The 23,776-nt window shown below is 45.3% G+C and overlaps 1 long non-coding RNA gene across 1 annotated transcript in view; it reads right to left on the bottom strand.

Annotated features, from left to right (window-relative positions):
* Window positions 1-23,091, bottom strand: part of LOC143809199 (uncharacterized) — an 87,986-nt gene extending 64,895 nt beyond the window's left edge. The window contains exon 1 of the long non-coding RNA XR_013222142.1: window positions 23,027-23,091. This is a non-coding gene — a long non-coding RNA (uncharacterized LOC143809199). The remainder of the gene's footprint in view (window positions 1-23,026) is intronic.
* Window positions 23,092-23,776: the final 685 nt, after the last annotated feature.

A 23,776-nucleotide genomic window follows, 5' to 3' on the forward strand; every position in this document is an offset into this window, starting at 1 on the left:
GCCTAGCGCTGTTAGCGCTGCCCATCTTCTGACCTCATTTAATGTCGGCCGCTGCGGTTCGCGATGACCATGAATCCCAGCCCCGCGGTGTCTTAACATTGTTAAAACACTGCGGGGCTGTGATTCATGGCCTGGCGCAGCACATATGTTCGCCTCTCGCACTCGGGTCCTTACACCCGCTGCAGACTGTGCGGCGTCAGCTGATCCCTTATCGCATGCCACGGCCATGAAGCCGCACAGTCTGAAGAAGGCGGAAGGAGATGAGGGACAGGCGAAGTGATGCACTGCTCATGCCCATCAATCACACCCTCGCAGTCCCAAGAAATAAGACACCGAGGGGCGTTGTGTGGGTCAGGGCGGCCGCAGAGGCGCAGGCAGCCAAACAATGATGCCAGAAGACGGGCAGCGCTACCAAGGGGGTTGCAGCGTGTCATTACAAAGGAAAGTCACACCCCCGGGACGGTTAAATGGTCACACAGAGGACACATTTCAGACGTGTTTTCAGTTCCACATGTGCGAGGAGAATACGTTTATGAGCCACCTTGCACACATGCAGCATTACCGCTGTACAAGGTGGCCTTAAAAACGTACAAACGCCTGGGGGAGGGGGGACAGGTTCCCTTCAATTTCAGTTCTTGTGTCTGCGTGGCTTTTGCAGGACACGATGCCGGCTGCACAGCAGGGGAACAGCTGGCGGTGCTGAACCCCACTGACACATTGGCTGGTGTTTTTCTCTGTGCAGCTAGCAGTACCGGGCCCCAACTGGCGGTGTTAGAGCCCGGGGTCAGCAGGAGGAGGAGATGGAGCAGAGTGTAGGCCGAAGCCTGCACTGGCGGCAGCTTTGGGTCTGTTGTGCCTGCGTGGCAGTTGCAGGACACGTTGCCGGCTGCACAGCAGGGGAACAGCTGGCGGTGCTGAACCCCACTGACACATTGGCTGGTGTTTGGCTCTGTGCAGCTAGCAGTACCGGGCCCCAACTGGCGGTGTTGGAGCCCGGGCTCTGCAGGGGGAGCAGAGTGTAGGCCGAAGCCTACTTGAACCAATTTCAAAGGTAACCTTTAACCCCCCCTCAGGGGTTACAAAGTAGAAGAGCCACAGCTTATGCAGCAGTAGTGCTGCACAAGTCAAAGGTTGCTCTTTTAATTTTGCTCCTTGCACACGCTGAATGAAACACGTATAACATTTAGCCCTTTATACAGTCAAACTGTGTTGGAGGCGCGAGTTCCCTTTGTAATGAGACGCAGCACAGATGTCAAGAATCCCACCTTGGTGCTGGGTGCAGCCTCCTGAGCGTTGTTATTTGCTGTACAGGAGTCTGCGCTGTCGTGTTATCCCCTGGCCTAGCGCTGTTAGCACTGCCCATCTTCTGACCTCATTTAATGTCGGCCGCTGCGGTTCGCAATGACCATGAATCCCAGCCCCGCGGTGTCTTAACATTGTTAAAACACTGCGAGGCTGTGATTCATGGCCTGGCGCAGCACATATGTTCGCCTCTCGCACTCGGGTCCTTACACCCGCTGCAGACTGTGCGGCGTCAGCTGATCCCTTATCGCATGCCACGGCCATGAAGCCGCACAGTCTGAAGAAGGCGGAAGGAGATGAGGGACAGGCGAAGTGATGCACTGCTCATGCCCATCAATCACACCCTCGCAGTCCCAAGAATTAAGACACCGAGGGGCGTTGTGTGGGTCAGGGCGGCCGCAGAGGCGCAGGCAGCCAAACAATGATGCCAGAAGACGGGCAGCGCTACCAAGGAGCTTGTTGCGTGTCAATACAAAGGAAAATCACACCTGAGGGACGTTTTAATGGTCGCAGAGGACTCATTTTTAGACGTGTTCACTTCAACATGGGCAAGGAGATTAAGTTTCTGAGCCACCTTGCACACATGCAGCATTACTGTCGTACAAGGTGGCTGTAAAACGTAAAAACGCCTGGGGGAGGGGGGACAGGTTTCCTTCAATTTCAGTTCTTGTGTCTGCGTGGCTGTTGCAGGACACGTTGCCAGCTACACAGCAGGGGAACAGCTGGCGGTGCTGAACCCCACTGACACATTGGCTGGTGTTTGGCTCTGTGCAGCTAGCACATCTGGGCCCCAACTGGCGGTGTTAGAGCCCAGGGTGAGCAGGAGGAGGAGAGGGAGCAGAGTGTAGGCCGAAGCCTGCACTGGAGCAAGTTGAAAGGGAAACTTTAACCCCCCCCCCAGGCGTTTGTAGCTGAAAGAGCCATCGTGTACAGCACTAATGCTGGAAAAGGTAAACTTAGCTCTTTTAATTATGGTCCTTGCACATGCTGAACCTAACACTTATAAAAAGTGTCCCCTCCTACCGTGATACCGTCCGGTAGGTGGAACTTTCCTTTGTGATGTGACGCAGCACAGCCGTCATTCTTACCCCCTTGGCGCCGTGCGCTGCCTCCTCAGCGTTGTTTGAATCAGTCCCGGAGCCTGCGCTGTTAGGTTAGCCCTTGGCCATGCACACATTTTGCGCTGCCCGTCTTCTGACATCATTTGGTGTCAGGCTGGCTGCGCCTGTGCGGCCGCGCTGGCCGAGAGCCCGCCTCGTACTGTCTTCTGATTTAATCCCACTGGGGGCCAGAGATCCATGGACATGCGCAGTGCATATCTGAACCTCCACCTCTCACTCATCTCCCTACGGCTTCTTCTGACTGTGCGGTGTCACGGCCGTGGCATGCTATTAGGGACCACCGGGGGAGCCCAGAATCCAAATTCACAACAGAGGAGGTAGGAGGGATTGCCACACACACAGCAGGGGAACAGCTGACGTTACTGAACCCCAATAACAGAGGAGGGACTGTTGACTGTGCGTACAGCACTTCTGGACGGCAACTGGCGGTGTTGGAGCCCAGGGACAGGTGGAGGAGGAGGAGGTAGGAGGAGGTAGGAGGGATTGCCACACACACAGCAGGGGAACAGCTGACGTTACTGAACCCCAATAACAGAGGAGGGACTGTTGACTGTGCGTACAGCACTTCTGGACGGCAACTGGCGGTGTTGGAGCCCAGGGACAGGTGGAGGAGGTAGGAGGGATTGCCACACACACAGCTGGGGAACAGCTGACGTTACTGAACCCCAATAACAGAGGAGGGACTGTTGACTGTGCGTACAGCACTTCTGGACGGCAACTGGCGGTGTTGGAGCCCAGGGACAGGTGGAGGAGGAGGAGGTAGGAGGAGGTAGGAGGGATTGCCACACACACAGCAGGGGAACAGCTGACGTTACTGAACCCCAATAACAGAGGAGGGACTGTTGACTGTGCGTACAGCACTTCTGGACGGCAACTGGCGGTGTTGGAGCCCAGGGACAGGTGGAGGAGGTAGGAGGAGGTAGGAGGGATTGCCACACACACAGCTGGGGAACAGCTGACGTTACTGAACCCCAATAACAGAGGAGGGACTGTTGACTGTGCGTACAGCACTTCTGGACGGCAACTGGCGGTGTTGGAGCCCAGGGACAGGTGGAGGAGGTAGGAGGAGGTAGGAGGGATTGCCACACACACAGCAGGGGAACAGCTGACGTTACTGAACCCCAATAACAGAGGAGGGACTGTTGACTGTGCGTACAGCACTTCTGGACGGCAACTGGCGGTGTTGGAGCCCAGGGACAGGTGGAAAAGCTGAGGAACACAATGTAGGCCGAAGCCTGAGAAAGTCGAAAGGGAACCTTTAACCCCCCCCCAAGGCGTTTGTAGCTGAAAGAGCCAGCTTGTGCAGCACAAAAGATGCAAAAGGAAAAGGTGGCTCTTTTCATCATGCTCCTTGCAAACACAGAACTAAACACTTATAAAATGTGTCCCCTGAAACCGTGAAACCGTCCCGGAGGTGGGACTTTCCTTCGTAATATGACGCAGCACAGCCGTCATTCCTACCCCCCCCCGGCGCCGCGCCCCGGCTCCTCAGCGTAGTTTGATTCCGTCCCGGAGCCTGCGCTGTTATGTTATCCCTTGGCCAGGCACACTTAGCGCTGCCCATCTTCTGACATCATTTGGTGTCAGGCTGGCTGCGCCTGTGCGGCCGCGCTGGCCGAGAGCCCGCCTCGCAGTGTCTTCTGATTTTATCCCACTGGGGGCCTGGGATCCATGGCCATGCGCAGTGCATATCCTCGCCTCTCACTCCCCTCCCTACTGCTTCTTAAGACTGTGCGGTGTCACGGCCGTGGCATGCTATTAGGGACCAGCTGACACCGAACAGTCTGAAAAAGCCATAGGGAGATGAGTGAGAGGTGGAGGTTCAGATATGCACTGCGCATGTCCATGGATCCCAGGCCCCCAGTGGGATTAAATCAGAAGACAGGCCTTGTTCATTTTCAGGAAAGTAAGCCGGTCAACGTTATCGGAGGATAGTCGCATACGACGGTCAGTTAGTACACCACCTGCAGCACTAAAGACACGTTCCGATAATACACTGGCCGCAGGGCAAGACAGCACCTCCAATGCATACTGGCTTAGCTCTGGCCATGTATCCAGCTTTGAGACCCAAAACTTGAAAGGGGAAGAGCCGTCTGGGAGTACAGCAAGAGGGCAAGACATGTAGTCTGTCACCATCTGACGGAACCGTTGCCTCCTGCTGACTGGAGCCGTCTGTGATGGTGTAGACTTTTGTGGGGGGCACAGAAAACTGTGCCACAGTTGGGCCATACTGGTCTTGCCTTGGGCAGAGGCACTGCTTCTGCTCCCTCTTTGTGCAGAGCCTCCACCACTGCCTGGACGCACTGAGCTGCTTTGGAATGCACTAGCAGCACTTCTCTCAGTTGGAATGGAGAAGATGATGGAATTGACCAGTGTGTCTTGGTACTCCCGCATTTTTCGCTCCCGGTTCAACGGTGTGATGAGGCTTTCTACGTTGTCCCGGTAGCGAGGATCGAGGAGGGTGAACACCCAATAATCAGACATGTTGAGAATGTGGGCGATGCGGCGATCGTTTCTCAGGCACTGCAGCATGTAATCCACCATGTGCTGCAGACTGCCAACTGCCCAAGAAATGCTGTCCCCTGCTGGAGGCGTGATCTCTGCCCGCTCGTCATCACCCCACCCTCGCTGTACACACTGAGTACTGGACAATTCGGTAACTCCCTCCTCTGGACGGATGTCTTCCTCCAGTGGCATCGTGGCACTAAAGGTAACTTGTGATACTTTTTTGTCTGTTATGGCTGCGCACTTTGTTCACTAACTGGCATGTTTTTGCCTATGTTCTTTGGGCATATCTTACTTAGTACACGGTGTTTTGATGTATAGATATACGCCTTAGTTCTGATTTACCCTTAGTTATATGTGCATGCCTGTCCATATTTATCAGCATTCACTTACTGACATCTGGTTGCCTTGGTGCTCACTTTGCCACCTGTTCTGTGATGTGTCCCTGTCATTTCCTTTGTTTTTACATTGTTTTGTCATCTCCTTTTTAATAATAAAGATTTTCTATTAATACTTGGTTCTTTTGGTGCCTTATTGTTCTCTTTGGCTTTTCTGGGCTGGGAGTGTGTGGATGACTGGGAAAGTGGTGCTGCGGGTGGAATTACAGCGGGTCTCTGGACAACAGGGCCAGAGGTTCTTCCACGGCGATCCTGGGAGGAAGCCGAAACAGCTGCGTGTGAGCTAGAGGAAGAGGCAACACGAGCTGAAGAGGTGGTAGCTGCCGCTGTTGGTTGGCCTAGCTCTTCAGTGTGTTTTTCTAACTCCGCCGGGTGCCTGTTGCGCACATGTTTCCACATGTTGGAGGTATTGAGGTTGCTGACATTTCGACCTCTTTTGACTTTTTGATGACACACCTTGCATCTGACATAGCAAATGTCATCTGCAACTGTGTCAAAAAAGGACCAGGCACTGCAAGTCTTGGGAGCGCCCTTTTTGGCTTTTGGAAGAGACATGCTCCTAACGGGTGCCAAAGCGGAGGCTGCAGGATCCGCAGTCTTCCCCCTCCCTCTCCCTCTTTGGGCCGTACGGGGAATCTCTTCCTCAGAGCTGCTCCCACCACCTTCCTGTCCCTCACGCCAAGATGGGTCAAGGACCTCATCATCTACACTACCCTCTGCCCCCAACTGCTCCTCCTGGGTAGTCTCAGCAGCAGAGCACGCACCAGTAAGTGGCACCTGAGTGTCATCATCAGCTGATGCGGCCTGCGATGTGGTGACCGGAGCCACTGGCCCACCCGCCTCTTCAGAGGAAGAGAGAAAAAGCTGTTGGGCATCACTGCACCCTGCCTCTTCTTCCATTTCTCCAATGCTGCTTGGCTGGCCCCCTGTTTCCAAGCCAAGAGATTCAGAGAACAGAAGTAGAGACGGCTCCTGTCCTGGGCTCTCTGTCTGCCTGGGCAATTTGGCAGGTGGTGAAGAGACAGATGGCTGCTCTCCAGTGCTCTGTGTCTGAGAGGATGTGGCACTAATTGAAGTTGATGCATTAGCTGCCATCCATCCAACAATGGCTTCAATTTGTTCTTTACGCAGCAGCGGTGTACGGCGCTCTGACACAAAGCTGCGCATGAACGACTGTTGCCTGGTGAAAGTGGGTGCTGATGAGTCACCGGTGCCCGCAGCAGGCACAGAATCCCCACGTCCCCTCCCTGCTCCGCGCCCACGCCCACGCCCACGTGCCTTACTCACTGCCTTCTTCATCTTGGTTGACTGATAAAGATAAGCAGAAAAGTACTAACGGCTTTGTGTGCTTATTCCTGAACAACTCCTCCTAACAGGTATAAGAAACACTAATTTTCTAAAGTGTGGACTAGACTTTAATATGAGCTAATGTGGCCTACACAAATGTAAAGTGGTGTCACTGGTGTGTTTGGTGAACTTTATTATTTATTTATTTTTTTGGGGCTGAACTGACAACAGATAGAGCTGCAGTCACACGGAGACCGTGCAGACAGACGTAAACGGCGCTACAAGGCCCCAAAACCCTCCTCTACGTTATCCTATGTAGTGTTTTTCCACAAATTAGCTGGAGACGGGTGGAAAGACACTAATAGGAATTTTTAGAAAAAATGTGCAGCAGCCTGCACTACTTAAAACAAAATGAAAATTGATTTGGCGGTATGACGCAGTGAAGAACCCTGAGCTGGAGACAACCAGGCTATGGCTGCTCACAGACTACAGGGCGAGCTGCAGTCACACGGAGACCGTGCAGACAGCCGTAAACGGCGCTGCAAGGCCCAAAAACCCTCCTCTACGTTATCCTATGTAGTGTTTTTCCACAAATTAGCTGGAGACGGGTGGAAAGACACTAATAGGAATTTTTAGAAAAAATGTGCAGCAGCCTGCACTACTTAAAACAAAATGAAAATTGATTTGGCGGTATGACGCAGTGAAGAACCCTGAGCTGGAGACAACCAGGCTATGGCTGCTCACAGACTACAGGGCGAGCTGCAGTCACACGGAGACCGTGCAGACAGCCGTAAACGGCGCTGCAAGGCCCAAAAACCCTCCTCTACGTTATCCTATGTAGTGTTTTTCCACAAATTAGCTGGAGACGGGTGGAAAGACACTAATAGGAATTTTTAGAAAAAATGTGCAGCAGCCTGCACTACTTAAAACAAAATGAAAATTGATTTGGCGGTATGACGCAGTGAACAACCCTGAGCTGGAGACAACCAGGCTACGGCTGCTCACAGACTACAGGGCGAGCTGCAGTCACACGGAGACCGTGCAGACAGCCGTAAACGGCGCTGCAAGGCCCAAAAACCCTCCTCTACGTTATCCTATGTAGTGTTTTTCCACAAATTAGCTGGAGACGGGTGGAAAGACACTAATAGGATTTTTTTGAATAAATTAGCAGCAGACTACACTACTTGAAAAAAAAAAAAAAAAAAAAAGAACAGTATGAGGCAATGAACCACCCTCCCTGAACTGAATACAACCAGCTATGGATGGCCTATGTGGCTGCACTCAGACTAGAAAGTGGGCTGCACTCACACACACACACACACACACACACACAGACCTTGCAGATCGCTGTGAAAACAGCGCTACAAGGCAAAAGCAAGGTGAATAGTAGGTGAACACAGCGGTTGCTAAATTAGCCTTTGGAAAGCACAAAGAAGCAAATTGCTATCTCTAAACTGTCCCTCAGTCAGCAAACAGCGTCCTGTCACTAACTGAATTCACAGCAGAGTGATCGCAAAATGGCGCCAGCGACTTTTAAACTGCATCATGACATCATTTCAGCAGCCAATCACAGCCTTGCCAGTAGTTTCATGCCCTCCATGCTAAACAGGATGTGCCCACACTTGGAATCATTCTCATTGGCTGAATTTCTGCATTTTGAATCTTGGAACTTCCAATTCCGGTATCCGATACGCGGCAAGTATCGGAATCCCGGTATCGGAATTCCGATACCGCAAGTATCGGCCATACCCGATACTTGCGGTATCGGAATGCTCAACACTACTCGTGACATATTGTACTTCATGATAGTGGTAAAATTTCTTCGATATAACTTGCGTTTATTTGTTAAAAAAATTGATATTTGGCGAAAATTTTGAAAATTTCACAATTTTCCAACTTTGAATTTTTATGCCCTTAAATCACAGACATATGTCACGCAAAATACTTAATAAGTAACATTTCCCACATGTCTACTTTACATCAGCACAATTTTGGAACCAATTTTTTTTGTTATTGAGTTATAAGGGTTAAAAATTGACCAGCAATTTCTCATTTTTACAACACCATTTTTTTTCAGGGACCACATCTCATTTGAAGTCATTTTGAGGGGTCTATATCACAGAAAATACCCAAGTGTGACACCATTCTAAAAACTGCACCCCTCAAGGTGCTCAAAACCCCATTCAAGAAATTTATTAACCCTTCAGGTGTTTCACAGGAATTTTTGGAATGTTTGAAAAAAAGTTAAATGTTCATTTTTATTTACACAAAATTTATTTCAGCTCCAATTTGTTTTATTTTACCAAGGGTAACAGGAGAAAATGGACCTCAAACGTTGTTGTACAATTTGTCCTGAGTATGCTAATACCACATATGTGGGGGTAAACCACTGTTTGGGCGCATGGCAGAGCTCGGAAGGAAAGGAGCGCCATTTGACTTTTCAATGCAAAATTGACTGGAATTGACATGGGACGCCATGTTGCGTTTGGAGAGCCCCTGATGTGCCTAAACATTGAAACCCCCCACAACTGACACCATTTTGGAAAGTAGACCCCTTAAGGAACTTATCTAGATGTGTGTTGAGCACTTTGACCCAACAAGTGCTTCACAGAAGTTTATAATGCAGAGCCGTAAAAATAAAAAAATCATTTTTTTTCACAAAAATGATCTTTTCGCCCCCATTTTTTTATTTTCCCAAGGGTAAGAAAATAAATTAGACCACAAAAGTTGTTGTGCAATTCGTCCTGAGTACGACGATACCCCATATGTGGGGGTAAACCACTGTTTGGGCGCATAGCAGAGCTCGGAAGGGAAGGAGTGCTATTTTACTTTTCAATGCAAAATTGTCTGGAATTAAGATGGGACGCCATGCTGCGTTTGGAGAGCCCCTGATGTGCCTAAACATTAAAACTCCCCACAAGTGACACCATTTTGGAAAGTAGACCCCCTAAGGAACTTATCTAGATGTGTTTTGAGAGCTTTGAACCCCCAAGTGTTTCACTACAGTTTATAACGCAGAGCCGTGAAAATAAAAATTCCTCTTTTTTTTCACAGAAATGATTTTTTAGCCCCCAGCTTTGTATTTTTACAAGGGTAACATAATAAATTGGACCCCAAAAGTTGTTGTCCAATTTGTCCTGAGTACGCTGATACCCCATATGTGGGGGAGAACCACTGTTTGGGCGCATGACAGAGCTCGGAAGGGAAGAAGCGCCATTTGGAATGCAGACTTAGATGGATTGGTCTGCAGGCGTCACGTTGCATTTGCAGAGCCCCTGATGTACCTAAACAGTAAAAAAAACCCACAAGTGACCCCATATTGGAAATTAGACCCCCCAAGGAACTTATCTAGATGTTTTGTGAAAACTTTGAACCCCCAAGTGTTTCACTACAGTTTACAACGCAGAGCCGTGAAAATAAAAAATCCTTTTTTTTTCCACAAAACTTATTTTTTAGCCCCCAGTTTTGTATTTTCCCAAGGGTAACAGGAGAAATTGGACCCCAAAAGATGTTGTACAATTTGTCCTGAGTACGCCGATACCCCATATGTTGGAGTAAACCCCTGTTTGGGTACACGGGAGAGCTCTGAAGGGAAGGAGCACTGTTTTACTTTTTCAACGCAGAATTGTCTGGAATTGAGATCGGATGCCATGTCCCGTTTGGAGAGCCCCTGATGTGCCTAAACAGTGGAAACCCCCCAATTATAACTGAAACCCTAATCCAAACACACCCCTTACCCTAATCCAAATGGTAACCCTAACCACACCCCTAACCCTGACACACCCCTAACCCTAATCCCAACCCTATTCCCAACCGTAAATGTAATCCAAACCCTAACCCTATCTTTAGCCCCAACCCTAACTGTAGCCTTAACCCTAGCCCTAACCCTAGCCCTAACCCTAGCCCTAACCCTAGCAATAACCCTAACCATAGCCCTAACCCTAGCAATAACCGTAGCCCTAACCCTAGCCCTAGCCCAAACCCTAGCAATAACCCTAGCCCTAACCCTGGCCCTAACCCTAGCCCTAACCCTAGCCCTAGCCCTAGCCCTAACCCTAGCCCTAACCCTAAACCTAGCCCTAACCCTAGCCCTAACCCTAATGGGAAAATGGAAATAAATACATTTTTTTAATTTTTTTATTTTTCCCTAACTAAGGGGGTGATGAAGGGGGGTTTGATTTACTTTTATAGCGGGTTATTTAGCGGATTTTTATGATTGGCAGCCATCACACACTGAAAGACGCTTTGTATTGCAAAAAATATTTTTTGCGTTACCACATTTTGAAAGCTATAATTTTTCCATATTTGAGTCCACAGAGTCATGTGAGGTCTTGTTCTTTGCGGGACGAGTTGACATTTTTATTGGTAACATTTTCGGGCACATGACATTTTTTGATCGCTTTTTATTCCGATTTTTGTGAGGCAGAATGATCAAAAACCAGCTATTCATGAATTTCTTTTGGGGGAAGCGTTTATACCGTTCCGCGTTTGGTAAAATTGATAAAGCAGTTTTATTCTTCGGGTCAGTACAATTACAGCGATACCTCATTTATATCATTTTTTTATGTTTTGGCGCTTTTATACGATAAAAGCTATTTTATAGAAAAAATAATTATTTTGGTATCGCTTTATTCTCAGGACTATAACTTTTTTATTTTTTTGCTGATGATGCTGTATGGTGGCTCGTTTTTTGCGGGACATGATGACGTTTTCAGCGGTACCATGGTTATTTATATCTGTCTTTTTGATCGCGTGTTATTCCACTTTTTGTTCGGCGGTATGGTAATAAAGCGTTGTTTTTTGCCTCGTTTTTTTTTTTTTTCCTCACGGTGTTTACTGAAGGGGTTAACTAGTGGGACAGTTTTATAGGTTGGGTCGTTACGGACGTGGCGATACTAAATATGTGTACTTTTATTGTTTTTTTTTAATTTAGATAAAGAAATGTATTCATGGGAATAATATTTTTTTTTTTCTTTATTTAGGAATTTATTTTTTATTTATTTTTTTACACATGTGGAAATTTTTTTTTTAAACTTTTTTACTTTGTCCCAGGGGGGGACATTACAGATCGGTGATCTGACAGTGTGCACAGCACTCTTTCAGATCGGCGGTCTGCTGTGCAGGGCTGCAGGCTTACCAGTGCCTGCTCTGAGCAGGCACTCTGTAAGCCACCTCCCTCCCTGCAGGACCCGGATGCCGCGGCCATCTTGGATCTGGGACCTGCGGCGAGGAGGGAGGTAGGAGACCCTCGGAGCAACGCGATCACATCGCGTTGCTGCGGGGGTCTCAGGGAAGCCCGTAGGGAGCCCCCTCCGTGCGCGATGCTTCCCTATACCGCCGTACACCGCGATCATGTTTGATCGCGGTGTGCCGGGGGTTAATGTGCCGGGGGCGGTCCGTGACCACTCCTGGCACATAGTGCCAGATGTCAGCTGCGATATGCAGCTGACACCCGGCCGCGATCGGCCGCGCTCCCCCCGTGAGCGCGGCCGATCGCGTATGACGTACTATCCCGTCGGTGGTCATACGGGCCCACCCCACCTCGACGGGATAGTACGTAAGATGTCAGAAAGGGGTTAATAATCGGGCCAGTTCTGCTACTTCGGTTTCGCCTTTTTTTGTAATTTTGGTTTTCATCCTCGTTTTTCTTCAGGGCAGGTTGAGCCTTCGGACTGTCCTGGTGTGGATTCTGTGATGGACAGGTTGCAACAAATTTGGACTCATGTGGTGGACAATTTGACCTTGTCCCAAGAGAACGCTCAACGTTTCGCTAACCGCCATCGCCGTGTTGGTCCCCGACTTTGTGTTGGGGATTTGGTTTGGTTATCATCTCGTTATATTCCTATGAAGGTTTCTTCTCCTAAGTTTAAGCCTTGTTTCATTGGTCCTTATAAGATTTCTGAAATTCTTAATCCTGTATCATTTCGTTTGGCCCTTCCTGCTTCTTTTGCCATCCATAATGTGTTCCATAGGTCGTTGCTGCAGAGATATGTGGCGCCTATGGTTCCCTCCGTTGATCCTCCTGATCCGGTGTTGGTCGAGGGGGAGTTGGAGTATGTGGTGGAGAAGATTTTGGATTCTCGTATTTCGAGACGAAAACTTCAGTACTTGGTCAAATGGAAGGGCTATGGTCAGGAGGATAATTCCTGGGTTGTTGCCTCGGATGTTCATGCTGCCGATTTTGTTCGTGCCTTTCATTTGGCTCGTCCTGATCGGCCTGGGGGCTCTGGTGAGGGTTCGGTGACCCCTCCTCAAGGGGGGGTACTGTTGTGAATTCCGTTCTCGAACTCCCTCCTGTGGTCATGAATGGTACTTCGGTGAGTTCTGTCCGTGGACTCCCTCTGGTGGCTGTGAGTGGAGCTGCTGGTTCTGAGATTCCTTCTCCAGCTGCCCTCGTTTGGGGCTAGGCTGATTCTCTATTTAACTCCACTCAGATCGTTACTCCATGCCAGCTGTCAATGTTCTAGTACTGGTTCAGATCTCTCCTGGATCTTTCTGAGGACCTGTCTACTCCAGCACAAGCTAAGTTCCTGCTTGTTCATTTGTTACATATGGTTTTTCTTGCTAAGTTCTTGTCCAGCTTGCTATCATGAAACTACCTGGCTAGCTGGAAGCTCTGGGGGTGCTGAGTGGCACCACCGCATCGTGAGTCGGTGCGGGGGTATTTTTTGCACACTCTGCGTGGTTTTTGTAGCTTTTTGTGTTGACCGCAAAGATCCCTTTTCTATCCTCAATCTGTTTAGTCAGACTGGCCTCTCTGTGATAAAACCTATTTCATCCTGTGTTTGTGATTTCCTCTTATCTCACAGTCAATACTTGTGGGGGGGCTGCTTTTACCTTTGGGGAAATTTCTCTGAGGTAAGTAAGGCTTTGTTTCCTTTCTTTAGGGGTAGTTAGCTCTTAGGCTGTGAAGAGGCATCTAGGCAGAGTCAGGCACGCTCCATGGCTGTTTCTAGTTGTGTTGATAGGAGTAGGGTTTGCGGTCAGCAAAGTTCCCATTTCCCCAGAGCTCGTCCTGATTCCGTGTTTAACTATCAGGTCATTCCTGGTGCACCTAACCACCAGGTCCATAACACCCCCCCCCCCCCCATTAGCTTGGTAGGTTGTGAGTGGTTGCCTCATCGGTAATTCTGCACCTGTGTTGCCGCCATCTTAGCCACATGGGTCCACTGCATTTGTTTGGAGGCCTAGGCAGGTAAGCATCTCTGACTTTTTGCTGTTTTTCTGTATTTTTGGAGGATCTCTGAATCCTCTCTCTGTGCTATTGCTGTTGAGAATTAGGACTCGTAAGCGTGGGGACCCATGACATGGGTTACGAGTTTGCGTATTTTGGCCAAAATATAAACTAATACCTCACTTTTTTTTTTTATGTGTGTTTTTTTGCACTTTTTTTCGGGGTGCAGTTGGGCCCATTTTGCCTTGCAAACTGTGGTGTCTGTTCACATGGGGTGCATTTAGATAGCGCTGGGCAGCCCACCTGATCTACTAGAATGGTGTCACTACTAGGCTGTTAACCTGGATGCTATGCATCTCCATTGTGTGAACAGTGCCACATACAAGTCTTTTATGTGCAGTAATATGCCAAGCAGCCACTCCCTCCATTAGTTTGGTAGGTTGTGAGTGGTTGCCTCATCGGTAATTCTGCACCTGTGTTGCCGCCATCTTAACCACATGGGTCCACTGCATCCTGATAGTGCATTTATTTGGAGGCCTAGGCAGGTAAACATCTCTGCCTTTTTGCTGTTTTTTCTGAAACACTGATGTCCCAGCCTATGATGAGTACTCTAAGAGCACTGATCATAGGCTTGTGCCTGACAACGTCAGGCATGGCCTGGACCCGCTCTAATTGGTGCAATTTATGATTTCATCGATCACACCAATCACGGCACAGCCGCGGTGTGACCGCGCTGTAACCTGGCTGTGTCCTAGCTTTTACCTGCCTAGGATTGGATCTGTAAAAGCACCAATCCTAGGCTGGTGCCTGATAATAGCAGTGTCACCAGGGCCAGCTCTGATTGGTGCAATAGATGTCATCGTTGATCACACCAATCACAGAGCATAGAAGCTGTGAAGCAGTTCACTCACCAGCACTCGTGCCCACTGTTTTACACTTTTTTCACCCCCTTTGCACCACCTCCGTGCACACATCCAGCAGCCGCCAAGCGTTGATTAGTGATGCAGTTCACTCATCAGCACTCGTTCCCGCAGACTTCCACTTTTTATTGTACCACCTCCGTACGCACATCCAGCTGCCGCCAAGCATTGATTGTTGTTTTTCACTTTTTCTTTTTCACTGACTTTTTTTCTCCCCGGTTGCTGCCTTTTTTTATTTTAGCTTTTTTTTTTTAATAAAAAGTTTACACCAAGCACTCTTTCACACACAAAACTGAGTAAAGTACTGATACAAACACCACATACACATGTGGTCAAAATTGTTGGTACCCCTACATTCTTGGAATCAGTGAGCGGGCCTGTATATAGGGCTACAGATACCCACTGTGCTGTTTGGTGACATGGTGTGTATCACACTCAACAGGTACCAGAGAAAGCGAAGAAAAGAGTTGCTTCAGGAGATTAGAAAGAAAATTATAGACAAACATGTTAAAAGGTAAAAGTTATAACACCATCTCCAAGCAGAATGATGTTCCTGTGACTACAGTTGCACATGTTATTCAGAAACTTAAGATCCATTAGACTGTAGCCAATCTCCCTAATTAATGACAAATCGAAGAGAAGGGAAAATACGAATGGTAACAAAAGAGCCCAGAAAAAACTTCTAAACAGATTAAAGGTGAACTTCAAGCTCAAGGAACATCAGTGTCAGATCACACCATCCGTCCTTGTATGTGTCAAAGTGGACTTCATGGCAGACGACCAAGGAGGACACCATTGTTGAAAAAAATCATAAAAAATCCTGACTGGAATTTGCCAAACTACATGTTGACATGCCACAAAGCTTCTGGGAGAATGTACTATGGACAGATGAGACAAAAATGAAACTTTTTGGCAAGACACATCAGCTCTATGTTCACAGATGGAAAAATGAAGCATATCAAGAAAAGAACACCGTCCCTACTGTGAAACATGGAGGAGGCTCGGTTATGTTCTGGGGCTGCTTTGCTGCATTTGGCACAGGGTGTCTAGAATCTGTGCAGGGTACAATGAAATCTCAAGATTATCAAGGGATTTTGGAGAGAAATGTGCTGCCCATTGTCAGAAAGCTTGGTCTCAGTCGCAGGTCATAGGTCTTTCAACAGGATAATTTACCCAAAACACACAGCTAAAAACACCCAAGAATTGCTAAGAGGAAAACATTGGACTATTCTGAAGTGGCCTTCTATGAACCCTGACCTAAATCTTATTGAGCATCTTTAGAAAGAGCTGAAACATGCCTTTCTGGAAAAGGCAACCTTCAAAAACGAGAAAACTGGAGCAGTTTACTCTTGAGGAGTGGGCCAAAATACCTGTCGAAAGGTGCAGAAGTCTCATTGACCATTACAGGAATTGTTTGACTGCAGTGATTGCCTCAAAAGGTTGTGAAACAAAATATTAAGTTAAGGGTACCATCATTTCTGTCCAGGCCTATTTCATGCGTTTTATTTATTTTTTAATTCTGTGGAAGCATGGTTGAAAAGCAATGTCTGACTTTCATTTGTTCATTTTCATAGATTTTTTTATTTATTATTACTTTTGTCATTCAAGTTATTTCTGTGACCATTGTGTTTTTCTGTCATTAAACGTTTTGACTAGGGTTGAGCGACTTTTCATTTTTTGAGATCGAGTCGGGTTTCACGAAACCCGACTTTCTCAAAAGTCGGGTTGAGTGAAATCGGCCGATCTTATTGAAAAGTCGGGGTCGGGGATCAGCCAAAACACGAAACCCAATGCAATTCAATGGGGAAGCATACTTTTTTAATATTTGCTTCAGCGCGATAATGTTGAAAAGCCGGTAATTCAATTGCCAGCTTTTCATTTCTCCTGCCTTAACCAGACATGATATGAGACACGGTTTACATACAGTAAACCATGTCATATCCCCCTTTTTTTTGCATATTCCACACTACTAATGTTAGTAGTGTGTATGTGCAAAATTTCAGCGCTGTAGCTATTAAATTTAAGGGTTAAATCGCGGAAAAAATTGGCGTGGGCTCCCGCGCAATTTTCTCCGCCAGAGTGGTAAAGCCAGTGACTGAGGGCAGATATTAATAGCCAGGAGAGGGTCCATGGTTATTGGCCCCCCCGTGGCTAAAAACATCTGCCCCCAGCCACCCCAGAAAAGGCACATCTGGAAGATGCGCCTATTCTGGCACTTGGCCACTCTCTTCCCACTCCCGTGTAGCGGTGGGATATGGGGTAATGAAGGGTTAATGCCACCTTGCTATTGTAAGGTGACAGTAAGCCAGATTAATAATGGAGAGGCGTCAATTCTGACACCTATCCATTATTAATCCAATTGTATGAAAGGGTTAAAAAACACACACACATGATTAAAAAGTATTTTAATGAAATAAACACGCAGGTTGTTTTAATATTTTATTGCTCTCTCAATCCACCTGAAGACCCTCGCTTGGAAAAATAATAAACCAACAATATACATACCCTCTGATGAACTGTCACGTCCCACGAGGTAAATCCATCTGAAGGGGTTAAAATAGTTTACAGGCAGGAGCTCTGCTATAATGCAGCTGTGCTTGTGCCTGTAAACCCCAGCGAATGAAGGAAATGTAGGTCAATGACCTATAGTTACCTTCAGTCGCGGTGATGCGCCCCCTGGTGGATGTCATCATGAACTGCAGCCTGGGAACTTTTTCCCACGCTCCAGGTCATATGAGGACATCCACCAGGGGGCGCATCACCGCGACTGAAAGTAACTATAGGTCATTGACCTACATTTCTATATATATATATATATATATATATATATATATATATAAAAAACGAAACCCGACTTTGGATTACAGATCGTGTACCGCCGACCCGATCCCAGAGTGGGATCGGGTCGGGTTTCGCGACTTTTGAAAAGTGCCGATCTGTTTCGCTCAACCCTAGTTTTGACCACGTGTGTATATTAAAAAAATGTCGTTCCGCTTGTCCCAAAAACGCTATTCAGTGGAGGAGGCATATGCTTTCCTTGCCTCCAACACTGACAATAAGGGAGAGGATCCCACCTTTCTTTATTTTTCAGACTCTGGCTCCTCACCCTCTCCCTCATCCTCCTCTTCCTACTCCTCAGGTGCTGCTGAACCACCACGAAGATGCCCCAGGACAGAAGGTGAACCAGAATGAAGACGTCCCAGAACAGAAGGTGAACCAGCACTCCACATTACAGAAGGTGAACCAGCGCCCCCATTACTGACCCTGTATGGACCTCGCCCCCCAAAAATTATGATCCACTGATTCCTGATTTTGTGGTGTAATCAGGAATCAAGTTTGACACCACCGGTCTCACAGGAATAGACTTTTTCAAAGTCTTTTTCTCTGACGATTTTGTTAACCTCATGGTGGGCCAAACTAATTTGTACATTTTTGGCACAAAATCACAATTCATCATTTTCTACCAGGACTCCTGTAGACACAGTTGAAATTCTGAAGTTTTGGGGCCTGGTCCTTCAAATGGGGTTCCTGAAGAAGCCAGAAGTTCGACAATATTGGAGTGTTGATGTTTTATACAACAATCCAGTGTTCTGAATGATCATGTCCCGGACACATTTTGAGGCCATCCACAAATTCCTGCATTATTATAATAATGCACGGTGTCCTCCCCGAGATGACCCCAGCTTTGATGTCTGTTCAAAGTTCAGCCGGTCATCAAACAATTTAACAAAATGTTTATTGAAGTGTATGTGTCCCAAAGGGAGATCTGCGTGGATGATTCCCTAATTCATTTCAAGGAGAAGCTCAAGTTCAGTCAATACCTAACCAGTAAGAGGGCCAATTACATAATTAAATTCTATAAGCTGTGTGAGAGTACCTCAGGGTACACCATCAGGTTTAGAGTTTATGAAAGGCAGGACCCCCGGATTGAACCCTGTGAATGCCCCCCTGTCCAGGGAGTGAGAAAATTGTGTGGTATTTAGTGCACCCACTGCTTGGTCAAGGTTATCATCTTAATGTGGATAAGTTTTATACCAGCATCCCACTCTTCAAGCCCCTCTCTGCAAGAGGTACCACAGCCTGCCGTACTGTCAGCAAAAATCAGGGAGTCCTCCCGAAAATGCTAATTGGGTAGATGCTCAGAAGGGGTGACAGCAGAGCCCAATGTAGAGACCACCTGCTGTTGGTCAAGTACAATTACAAGATGGATGTCTTTTTCTTGACCACCATACAAGGTGATGGCAGCACCCTCAGCACTGTACGAGTTACCTCTACTCAGGTCTGAACCCGGACTGTGTACTGGGGTACAACAAAAACATGGGGGGCATTGATCTCTCTGATCAAGTCCTCCAGCCGTACAGTGCTTTGAGAAAGGTCAAGGTGTGGTACAAGAAGCTGGTCGTGCACATCGTGCAGATGGTAATGCTCAACGCTTTACTGCTGTTACGATGTGCAAGCCAGACCGCTACGTTGTACCTTTAAATCTAGGAGGTAGTGACTAAGGCCGTGATATTTGGCAGTCAGGGCCCAAGTACTTCCGAAACTGAAGATGCTCGTATCGTACCAGGCCAACATTTCCCAGGGGAGGTCCTTCAAAGCTGAAAAAAAGGTAAGTCGCAAAGGAGGTGTCGAGTGTGTTACAGAAGTGGAATACGCAAGGACATCATTTATCAATGCAACACCTGCCCCAATAAACCTGGCCTGTGTATAAAAGAATGCTTCAGACTGTACCACACATCCATGGACTATTAAATTCATTTCTGACTTATCCAATTGATGCATGACAACGTGATGAACACTACACAACTGACGTATGACAACCTGACGAACACTACACAACTCGCGTATGCCACTACATTATAAAATTCACATACCAGGAAACAGTAGATCAGTTCTAAAAAGGCACTTGTTGGACATTGCTACTGTTTAGGCACATCTAGATAAGTTCCTTAAGGGGTCTAGTTTTCAAAATGGGGTAACTTGTGGGGGTTCTACTGTTTAGGCACATCAGGGGCTCTGCAAATGCAACATTATGCCTAAGACCATTCCATCAAAGTTTGCATTCCAAGATGTCACTACTTACCATCCGAGCCCCGACGTGCCTCCAAACAGTAGTTTTCTCCCACATATGGGGTATCAGCATACTCAGGACAAATTGTACAACAACTTTTGGGGTCAAATTTCTCCTGTTACCCCTGTGAAACAAAAAAGTTGGGGCTAAAAGATCATTTTTGTGGAAAAAAATATGATTTTTTATTTTCACAGCTCTAAGTTATAAACTTTTGTAAAACACTTGGGTTCAGAATGCTCACCACACATCTAGATAAGATTGGTTGGGCTCTAGGTTCCAAAATGGGGTCACTTATGGGGTGTTTCCACTATTTAGGCAGTCCAAACGCGACTTGGCGTCTGATCTCATTTCCAGCCAATTTTGACTTGAAAAAGTCAAACGGCCCTGTCCTCTTCCAAGCTCTGCCGTTCACCCAAACATATGGGGTATCAGTGTACTTAGGATGAATTGCACAACAACTTTTAGGGTCCAATTTCTCCGGTTGCCCTTGAAAAAAAAAATTGAGGGCCAAAACATAATTTTTGTGGAAAAAATATTATTTTTTATTTTCACGGTTCTACGTTATAAGTTTCTGTGAAGCACTTGTTGGTTCAACGTGCTCACCACACATCTAAATATGTTCCTTGGGGGTATTGTTTCCAAAATGGGGTCACTTGTGGGGGCTTCCACTGTTTAGGCACATCAGAGGCTCTCCAAACGTGACATGGCATCCCATCTCAATTCCAGCCAAATTTGCATTGAAAAAGTTAAATGGCACTCCTTCTCTTCAGAACTCTGCCATGCGCAGACAGTGGTTTTTACCCATTTGTGGGGTATCGGCATGTTCAGGAGAATTTGCATTACAAATTTTTCCTGTTACCCTTGTAAAAAAACAATTAGTCTAAAGTTAAATTTTAGTAAAAAAAAGTTAAATTTTCATTTTTCCTTTCACATTCCATTAATTCCTGTGAAGCACCTGAAGGGTTATTAAGCTTATTAAATGTGGTTTTAAGTACCGTGAGGGGTGCAGTTTTTAGTACAGTTTCACTTTTGGGTATTTTCTATCATATAAACCCATCAAAGTGACTTCAAATGTGAGGTGGTTCCTAAAAAAATGGTTTTGTAAATTTTGTAAAAATGTGAAATCGCTGTTGATTCAAATATTGTTCTGTTATTTATTAATTATGTTGTGTGATATAACTCTCTGATTTAAGTGCATACAAATTAAAATTTAGAAAATTGCAAAATTTTCAACATTTTTGCTAAATTTCCAGTTTTAACACAAATAAATGTAAGTTATATTGATGAAATGTTACCACTACCATGAAGTACAATATGTCACAAAAAACATTCTCAGAATCAGCTGGATCCATTAAAGCGTTCCAGAGTTACTACCTCATAAAGTGACATTGGTCAGAATTGTAAAAATTGGCCTGGTCATTAACGTGCAAACCACCTTTAGGGTAAAGAGGTTAAAACTTAATAGCAGCCAGTACTGCTTTGGAACACTACCTATTCAAATAATAATTATTATTATTCAAAATAATTATATTTGTGTTTATTTTATCAAATATTCAATAGTATAATAATAATAATAATAATAATAATAAAAATTATTTCCCCATAAATAAAAAACATTATTTTTATTAAAATTATTTTATTGTATTTTTTTAAAATAGTTAATAAAAAAAATATAAACCTCATATATGACATCGTTCCCATCTTACCAATCCAATATACTAATATAGATTCATAGAATGTTAGAGATGGAAGGGACCTCCTGGGTCATCTGGTCCAACCCCCTGCTCAATGCAGGATTCACTAAATCATCCTAGACAGATGTCTGTCCAGCCTCTGTTTGAAAATAGAATATATAAAATAAAATATATATAAGCATTGCATGAAAAAAAAATCTGAATTGTAATTTTTCTTCATATTGTCCCCTAAAAGAATGTAATAAACTTTAAACAATAAATTATATTTAATCTACCATGCTATATGTACAAGCTATCGCCCAAAATTCAAGTCCTTTTAAAACATAAAATATATATATATAGTCTAATTTTTATCTGCTAGGTCATAATCTTGTATGTGTATTAGTGGGGAGCTGGTTTTCAGTATAAACATTGTTTTAACTTTTAGTTCTGGGGAAAAGTATGATAACTGCAATACCAGATTTGTATTGTTTTTTACTGAACACTTTTGCACAAAATGCTTTTATGGAAATAATATTTTTGTTTTGGTACAATTTCATTTCACATTTTTTTTTCAACCAATAGAGCTTTATAGATTTTTTTGTGAACGACTGGTTGTTTTCATGGGTTTCATTTTGATCACTATTTAGTCTTTTTCTAGGATGCAAGATTAAATGCATTTGTTTTTCTTAGGGAAGTCACCTTCATAAAATATTTATTATACAGTTTAGGTCATTTGGAAAAGAAGCACTATCAAATATGTATAACCTAGAAGAGCAGGGCATAGGAACACTGCAATAAGCAAATAAATAGTAACACGTGAAAAAAAACATATGGCACTTAGTTTACTTTTCTTTTTTTAATCAAAAAAGCGAAAAACCCATTCCACTGCAACAAGGTGTGCCCAATTAGGATGGTATAATATCTCACCTCGTTAAGTGTCAACGGACCTCAAAATAGATGGGGCAAAGCGAACTTTAGATTTTTTTTTTTCATAATATAAAAAGAAGAAATGCATGTTTGTGCTAACCATAATTAGACTGACCTGGACAATTAGGTCTCAAGGTAATTTTTACTACACAATGAATAGTGTAAAAACAAAACCCTAAAAAACAATGGTGGAATTGCATTTTTTCAACATTTCATCCTGTATTTTATTACATTATATGGTAAAATGAATGGTGCTATTAAAAACAACAACTTATTCCACAAAAACAAATCATCACATATCTATGTTGAGACTATCATAAAAAATAAATGGCTCTTGGAAGAAGGCGAAAAACAAGCAAAAGAGTAAAAATTAAAAATTCCTGTTTCTTAAAGGTTTAATACGCAAGTTTTTTTTATAAAGTCACACACAAATATTACATGGATTAATATTCTAGGAACTAGGCTACACTGCCACCAAAAATCCTGCTGAAGCCGCTGCCGGATCCATAGCTATTTCACTAGGAATGCATTTGTTAATACAGCTGATATGCAACTGAATAGCAGGTTTTCAGACTATAGAATGTCATAGAAAGGAAAATTCAGAGTGACATTTTAAACAAGGTGATAAAATTGGAGCCGACTTACCATACAGCCTGCCCTTTTTGTTAAAGCTCATTTTAGTTCAGGTGCAGCATATAAATAAATCATGATAAAAAGTCACTCCTCTAACCTGCAGGAAGCAAGCGGTCTCATAGCAACTGTCTAATGACAACTTGCCATCACAACCTGAAAGCTCACTGGTTTATTTATTACTACATACAATGTATTCAATAATAAATCCAGCTCTTCCCTTACCTAGAGAACAGCAGACGGTTCACTCTTTCTGCGCTTTTCAGCCAATTTAATTCATGTTCCTAAACAATTATACCACTGTTATTAAAAGCTAATAAACTCCTAATAGATTGAAATAATGGTACAGGAGCGGACACCGACAGCTTGGGGCCCCTGTGCAAGAAATGTGTCTGGTCCCCCTCCTTTTAAGGCGATAACGCTATTTATATATAGCCACACACACATACATGTATACGCTATATGACAGTCTCCTTTATTATGTATATTGCCGTCCCTTATTACACTCCTTGGAGGTTTTCTATCTATCACAACAAACTAGTAGAGTTTTGTGAGTATTTACACCTGCATATGCCAACAAGCTAGGATTTTTTATCTCCTCCTGGTATTGTGTATTTTCCTTTAACTGATTGCCCAGATACGGTGCCTCTGATGTTCCACATTCCTTGTGTTTAGGGAAATGTTACACTGCTGCAATGGGCTAACCTGCCCTCCCATCAACTCACCCTTCTCCCCTGCCCTGATATCATCAGTTTCTCAGATTAT

This window comes from Ranitomeya variabilis, chromosome 2 (genome assembly GCF_051348905.1).
Source record: "Ranitomeya variabilis isolate aRanVar5 chromosome 2, aRanVar5.hap1, whole genome shotgun sequence".
NCBI classification, from domain to species: domain Eukaryota; kingdom Metazoa; phylum Chordata; class Amphibia; order Anura; family Dendrobatidae; genus Ranitomeya; species Ranitomeya variabilis.